Here is a 7,011-nt window from a genome sequence, read left to right as displayed (position 1 = left end):
CCAGTCGGGTACTCTATTTGACACCTTATCTCCCCCTACGGAAACAAGACGAGGATGCCCTTGAGGTCATCCTTTGCAAAATTATTAAGTGTGCCCTCGACCTCACCATGAGTACTTCAAACAGCTGCCTTATGGCCCTTGGGGTGGTGAATAATTTATGGGAGCTCCGGGAGGCGCACCTTACAAACCAATTCACGCGTTTATCGCAAACGGAGTCGGGTCGCCGCCTTCTTACTCGACTCAGGATCGAACACACCACTCTCATGAGAGACAGCTTTTGCATCCCAGAACAGTACAGGCGCGGTCTCTGTGTGCGACCTCTTCCAGCCAATATGTCAGATGAAGATCATAAAGGTCGGCGTCTGGAACAAGCGGAAGTCCTAGCCAACATTATGGCAACAAAACAGATGTATGCTATGTGGCCGCCTCCGGCCTTACCAGGGGCGACGGTACACGGCCGCTCTAGTTCACAATGGCAAAACGGTTAACGGTCTGAGCTTCAGAGTCCACAGTACAACACACGCCGAAGAGGTGGCGATTGCTCTCGTGGCCTCACGCTCTTATTCAAAATACACAATTACCGACTTGCGAGGAGCCTGTTGGAACATAAAATCTATCAAATCTACTTAAATTGCATGCGGGATATGGACCCCGCACACGTTACCTAATATGGGCCCCTGCTCATCACGGTTCGGCAAGAAAGGAGACAGCAGACGCAGCTGCCCGCGCTCTCTCTCACCGGGCTGTTCTCTTCTCCCCACCCGATCAGGAACCCGATTTAATTCCGGTGTACACCTTCAGAGATACCATGACGGGCTATCTAAGTTGTCATCGCCTTTACCCCAACCCATGTAGAGAGCTCAAAAAGGCTGATGAGCGGCTATTTCTCCGCCTTTTCACCAATACATTGCTTTGCCCGGCTGCCCTAAGCGTGACATATACCGCGTATACGTGGACCCCTCTGGCACTGGAACTTCAATCCATTTACAATGCCAATTTATTCCCTTCCGCCAGTTCCTACATTAAATGCAGTTCATCTTTACACAGGCTCTCTCACTGCCCTTAAACAGCTTAAGGCTGTTCGACGTACATTCCAAATAACACAGTCCATTCATTTGCTCTGCTCAAAGTACCCATGTCCTGTGCGCATACACTGGATTCGCGGCCATGCTCGCGATCCCCATAATATTCAAGCGGACGCTATGACGCGCATAAACACATCAGGTGATCCACCACCTTCCCCTCTTCCCCCAGATCCGTTCCTGTCTCACGTTTCCGATTATCAAGTTCTGCGCCAGCGAACACGCGCTCTCATTCCTCCGTGTTCGCACCCTCTCTCCCGTAATCTTACTCAGCAGCAGGAGGTATTAGTGAGCCGGATTCGGGCAGGGGCGGCTCTAGCCCCATCTGTACGGCATCGTTGGCGTGATAAAGATGTGCCAGTGACTGACAGGTACCCTCAATGTGACACTGCACCTGAGATCTGTGATGTGCGTCACTTGTGGACTTGTCCAGCAACAGCTCCACTTAGGCATCGCACACTCATGAAGATGGGCCTGTGGTGAAATCGCGATTGTGATTACAAGTGGACAGTGGACAATCGCCACACCGCCAACTTCTGCGAACACCTCGGCGCAACTGGACTTGACTCCTTTCTTTTAACTTTCTATCTCCTGCATCCCATTCTCCTTTCTCAACTTATGCCTTGTGGCAAACGTTTCGAAAAAAAACATTTTGACCCCTGCTTTAGTGGCTGCTGTCCACACATTGGAGCGGTGTCCTATGACATCTGTCACATGGTGTGGGCCTGTCCCTCCAACCCGGCTATTCTCCCCATCTCCAACTCAACCCGGGAGGACTCGGAGGCGATCCTTCTCGGCTGCCATGATGTACAGGTCCAACAAGCCTTAGTCAGGCGCGCCCGGGTGGCGGCAACCGCCACTGGGGTCACAAACTAGGGACCTCCACCTAGTTCTTCTAAGGACCGGTCTCTTATGGGCTGATTCTAATAAACCTCCTGGTCCTTGTATAGCCAATAAATGTTCTTACTACCACGACCTACCAGTCCCAGCAGGGTGAGGTACAGCCACCCTTCACCACCTTCCCCCCTCGTGTGGACAAAGAAAAAATTGAGAACATAAATAGGAAAGATAAAAAGACGCGCGGTGATGATAGTTAAGTCATTTATTAACAATTAAATGGTTACAAAGAGGTGTTTGAGTTAGAGACGTATCTGTCTCCTTCCCTCACAATACTAGGTGGAGCCCCTATTCGGGGGCCCCATTGTCAGGCAACGCCACTCGCGTGCTTTCAACCAAGGCCTTTTGAGCCTTGGGGTCTTGACAGCCGAGCAGGGCCGCCTCCCTGTTCTCTATAGTTGGATATGAGTTGGGGGAATGAATGAGTTTGACTGGCACCCCTAGACCATGGGGAGGTGTCAGCTATCTCCCCACAGTACTGGCACGCACCATCAAAGAACGGGTTGAAATGTTTAAGCACCGCCGGGTACAGTACATTATTGGTAAAAAATTTTCATGAGGAGGCGCTCGCCAGCGCGATCCGGTCCCTTACAATGGGGCGTGTAGCGCCTTTGCTCCTCCTTATATCAATCGGTGATGTCTTTGAATGTAAGGGCCAGATTGTCTGAGTGGGAGTACGCTTCCAAGGACAGGGAGATAGCCTGGGCAGAGCGTGCGTGGGCTGCCTGCTCAGCATGTTCGTTTCCCTCAAGTCCCTACTGACCGGGTGCCCAAATGAGGTTATGCGGAGTTGGGTCTATGTATCGGCAGCTAGACTGCATTATACGCCGGGCATGTGGGGGAGCCCATCCCAGCCTATAGTTCAGACCTGCCCCTGACGAGTCGGTGATGATGTGTTTGGACTTGACAATACTGAAAGCCAGAGCGATAGAAACCTCCTCCGCATGAGTTGTGCTTAGGATTTGAAAATTAGTCCGGTAACCGTGTTTGTGTTATGTACGACTGCAGCCGTATACCACCCCCCGCGGTATGGGCCGGCAACATCCACATAATGCACAGGTTTCTGGTGACCATAGTACCGCTGCCACACTTCTGTGCGCGTCTTGCGATGACCGTTATGGTCTTCTTTCGACATGTTGCAGGGATGGGGTCGGACCAGCAGGGCGCGTCTCCAGAGTTCTGGCACTCTCACCCTTTCCTCAATGCGGTAATCGTGCTTGATGTATAGTTGGTCCAAAAGGAGGCGACCAGACGTGGTCTGTGTAAGACCCGTGTTATGGCCTAGTAAGTGGGCTTCTCGTAGCTCCCGGGACGTGTTCACCACGCTCAGAGCCGGAAGCCTCTGGTTGGATGTGCTGACCGGAAGATCGAGAGCCCGCTTGAGGACTTTCCGGTGGATGGCCTCCGATTGATCATCATCGTGTTTACGCAGGTACAAGTAGGGGGTCGAGTAAAGGATACTGCTCGTTACAAAAGCATGGGCAAGCCACAGTGCGTCCGTGCTTTGTAATCCGCCCCGCTTGTTGGGGACCCGGCGGATTATACGGCCCACCTGGTCTCCCAACATGTGAAGGTTGGCCAGAGAGTAGTGTCAACCCTGCGTTGATGGTGTATGAAGAGGCCAAGGACGTGGATCTCTTTGGCCTCCCGGATCAGTCCCGAGGGGAGACGGATACGAAGCTGCGTTGTGTTTCGAGGGGAGGGACATTCGTGCACAAATTCAGATTTAGCTAGGGCGCACTGGAGTCCGCAGTAGGTCGCGTAGTTGTCGACTACGGTCGCCGTTGCCTGCACACAGGACTCCATGTGGGCCGGGTTACCTTGCGTTGCCCAGATTGTGATATAATCCGCGTAAAGTTAGTGACGTATCCCGGGAAGAGAAGCCAATTGGAAGGAAGATGAAGCATGGCTAAACTGAAGAGGAGGGGAGATAAGACCGCGCCTTGAGGTGTTCCACTCGAGCCGATGGTGTATGGCTTGTGTTGCGCAACTTGTATGGATATGTATCCTTGTAGGTCAGTAAGGAATTGTTTTATATAAATTGAATGCTTTGTGGCCACAGTTGGTGTGACTAAGGTGATCGAGGATTACTTATGCTTCAAACTGTCGAATGCGCCTTTAAGGTCCAAGGCCAGGACCCCCTTGTGGATATGGGACATTCAACAGGATCTAAGATATGGTGGTGGAGCTGAAGGAGTATATCCTGAGCTAATTTTTGAGGGCGGAAACCGAACATGTTGTGCGCGAAAATGTGCTGTGTGCTGTGTTTTGAGGAATTCGGGGAGTCTGTCACGCACCATTGTCTTCATCAGCTTTCTGACACAAGGCGTGAGAGAGACGGGCGAAAGTTCTCCACATCAATAGGTTTGCCGGTTTTTGGGATAAAGGTCACGACAGCCGACTTTCAATCGAGAGGGAGAGGAGTATCTTTGTCCCAAACACTATTGAAGTATTTGAGAAGTACGACACATGCTGCATCGGGAAGGTTGCCCAAAAGCTTGACCGTAACCTTGTCGCGCCCGGGTGCAGTACCGCGTTTAATCTTGCTTAAGGCCACCCGGAGCTCGTGCGGCTGGAACGGATTGTCGAGCGCCGTGCTCTCTTTGCCTGCATACGAGTAGGCAACCGCCCGGGGGTCCTTGGTGGTGCACAGGTATCGGTCCGTGAGCTTGTGCGCTAGCAGTGTTGTCGTTCCTTTAAAGTTGTGCATGACTTTGTGTAATTGGCGTTGGGTTTTCGTGCGTGTTTGTGTTGGATCGATGAGCGCGCGGAATAGGCGCCACGTATTGCATGAGCGCGCGGAATATGCGCCAGACATCTGGCGCGCAGCCGTGTTTCACCTGTCCACCCAGTGAGTATTGGCTAGCTGAGCAGCATTATCCGTGGCTTGATGTGTGAGTTCGAGGATGCGTTTTTTGAGATGTTATGATTCGGTTTTTTCATCTTTTGTTGAGGCTGCGGCGGGCCTCCCAAAGATGTAGGAAGTGGCTGTCTACGTCCAGTTTCGTTTCCGTGAGCTGCATCTGCCTTTCGCGCTGTTTCAGTGCAAACGTGAGTGATTTGTACCAGGTGTCATATCCCGACTGGAGGGGGACTACGATAGACAGAGAGGTGAGGATATTTGTCCAGTCCGGGACACAAGCCTTTGTTTGTGGGCGTTTCAGTGAACGCATGTAGATGGTTGTGTAGATTATACAGTGATCGCTACCAAGAGTTTCCTCTGTGTTCAGCCTGTCGGCATGGCGCATGTTGTATATAAATGTGAGGTCCGGGCAAGTGTCCCGTTGAATCGAATTTCCTACACGTGTTAGGTTGGTGCGGTCAGTGTGGAGGGTGAGTCCGAATGTAGAGAGAATTTCGCAAGCTTCCTGCCACGTGTGTTCTCCCGGGGGTACCTCCAGAGCCTACTGTGAGTATTAATATCACCGACAATCACAAGTGGGTCATTTTCTGCTACCTGCATAGCGTGCATCAAAACTTTAACTTAACCTAACGTTCATACGTTTCGGGGGACAATACCGAAATTTTCGTTGTTGTTGGCCCATATACACTCTTCTATATTGTCGATATTGGACATTCGGCAGGGTCTAAGATATCGTGGTTGAGCTGAAGGAGTATATCCTGTGGTGATTTTTGAGGCGGAAACCAAACATGGAGGGCGCGAAAATGTGCTGCGTTTCGAGAAATTCGGAGAGTCTATCAAGCACCATTGTCTCCATCAGCCTTCCGACACAAGACAGGAGAGAGATGAGGCGAAGGTTCTCCACATCATTATATTTGCCGGTTTTCGGGCTAAAGGTCACAACAGCTGACTTCCAATCAAGAGGGAGAGGAGTGTCTCTGTCCGAAATATTATGGATATATTTGAGAAGTACGACATATGCTGCATCGGCAAGGTTGCCCAAAAGCGTGACCGTAACCTTGTCGAGCTCGGGTGCAGTGCCGCGTTTCATCTTGCTTAAGACCGCCCGGAGCTCTGTGTCTCTGGCTGAAACGTGGAGGCTAACCAAGAGGGCCCTACTTAAGTTGAGGACAACTAAGAGGGCTATGGTAGGCCAAATGGTAGGGCAACAAGAGATAGGAAGTGTGCAGAGTGGGTCAAAGAAATAACTCAAGTTACTGACATTCTAGTGGAAATTAAGAAAAGAAATGGGCGTGAGCAGGACATATAGGGGGAAGAGAGGATAACCAATGGTCGCTTAGGGTAAGAAACTGGATTACAAGGGAAGGAAAGCGTAGCAGGGGGTGGCAGAAAGATAAGTGGGCGGATGAGGTTAAGAAGTTCGCAGGGGTCAAGTGGATGCAGCCAGCACAGAACCGGGTTATTTGGAGAAATATGGGAGAGGCCTTCGCCCTGCAGTGGGTAAAGTCAGGCTGATGATCATGATGATGATATTGCGGATTATTGCGTATATGTCAAGACGTTCCTAACGGACGAAACAGGCACCATTGGCTTTATTAACATACGGTCTGAAACGAGAAAAACCCAACATAAGGGCGCACAACAGGGATCAGTTATATCTCCAATACTGTTCAACATTGTCATGATAGGTATAGCAAGAAGACTCAGGAACATGCAACACATAGAATATGCAATCTATGTAGACAATGTAACAGTGTGGACCCAGAAGGAGTCCACCGGAGAAAAAGAAGATCGGTTACAACTCGCTGCGCAAGAACTTGAGGATTTCGCTCATTCTAGCGGAGTGCAGTGCTCTCCGGAGAAATTACAATTGATAAGATTACACTCTAGCAGGTACAAACCACTGGACATCGACATAAGCATGAAAGGACACCCGATCCGTCAGACGGACAAAACGAGAATACTAGGGCTGTGGTTACAAGAAGGAGGCAAGCGGGATCACAAGATCAAATCTCTTACCGCTGTGACCAACCAAATCTCTAGAATGATAAGCAGGATAACAAACAAAAGAAGGGGGATCAAGGAACAAGACGCAATACGGACAGTTTCAGTCCTCTTTATACCACACCTCACCTACAGTCTCCCATATATTAAAACAACTAGGACGGA

Source organism: Amblyomma maculatum, chromosome 10, assembly GCF_055883805.1.
Source record: "Amblyomma maculatum isolate TAMU_Amacu chromosome 10, ASM5588380v1, whole genome shotgun sequence".
NCBI lineage: Eukaryota > Metazoa > Arthropoda > Arachnida > Ixodida > Ixodidae > Amblyomma > Amblyomma maculatum.
This window is presented reverse-complemented; position numbering follows the sequence as displayed.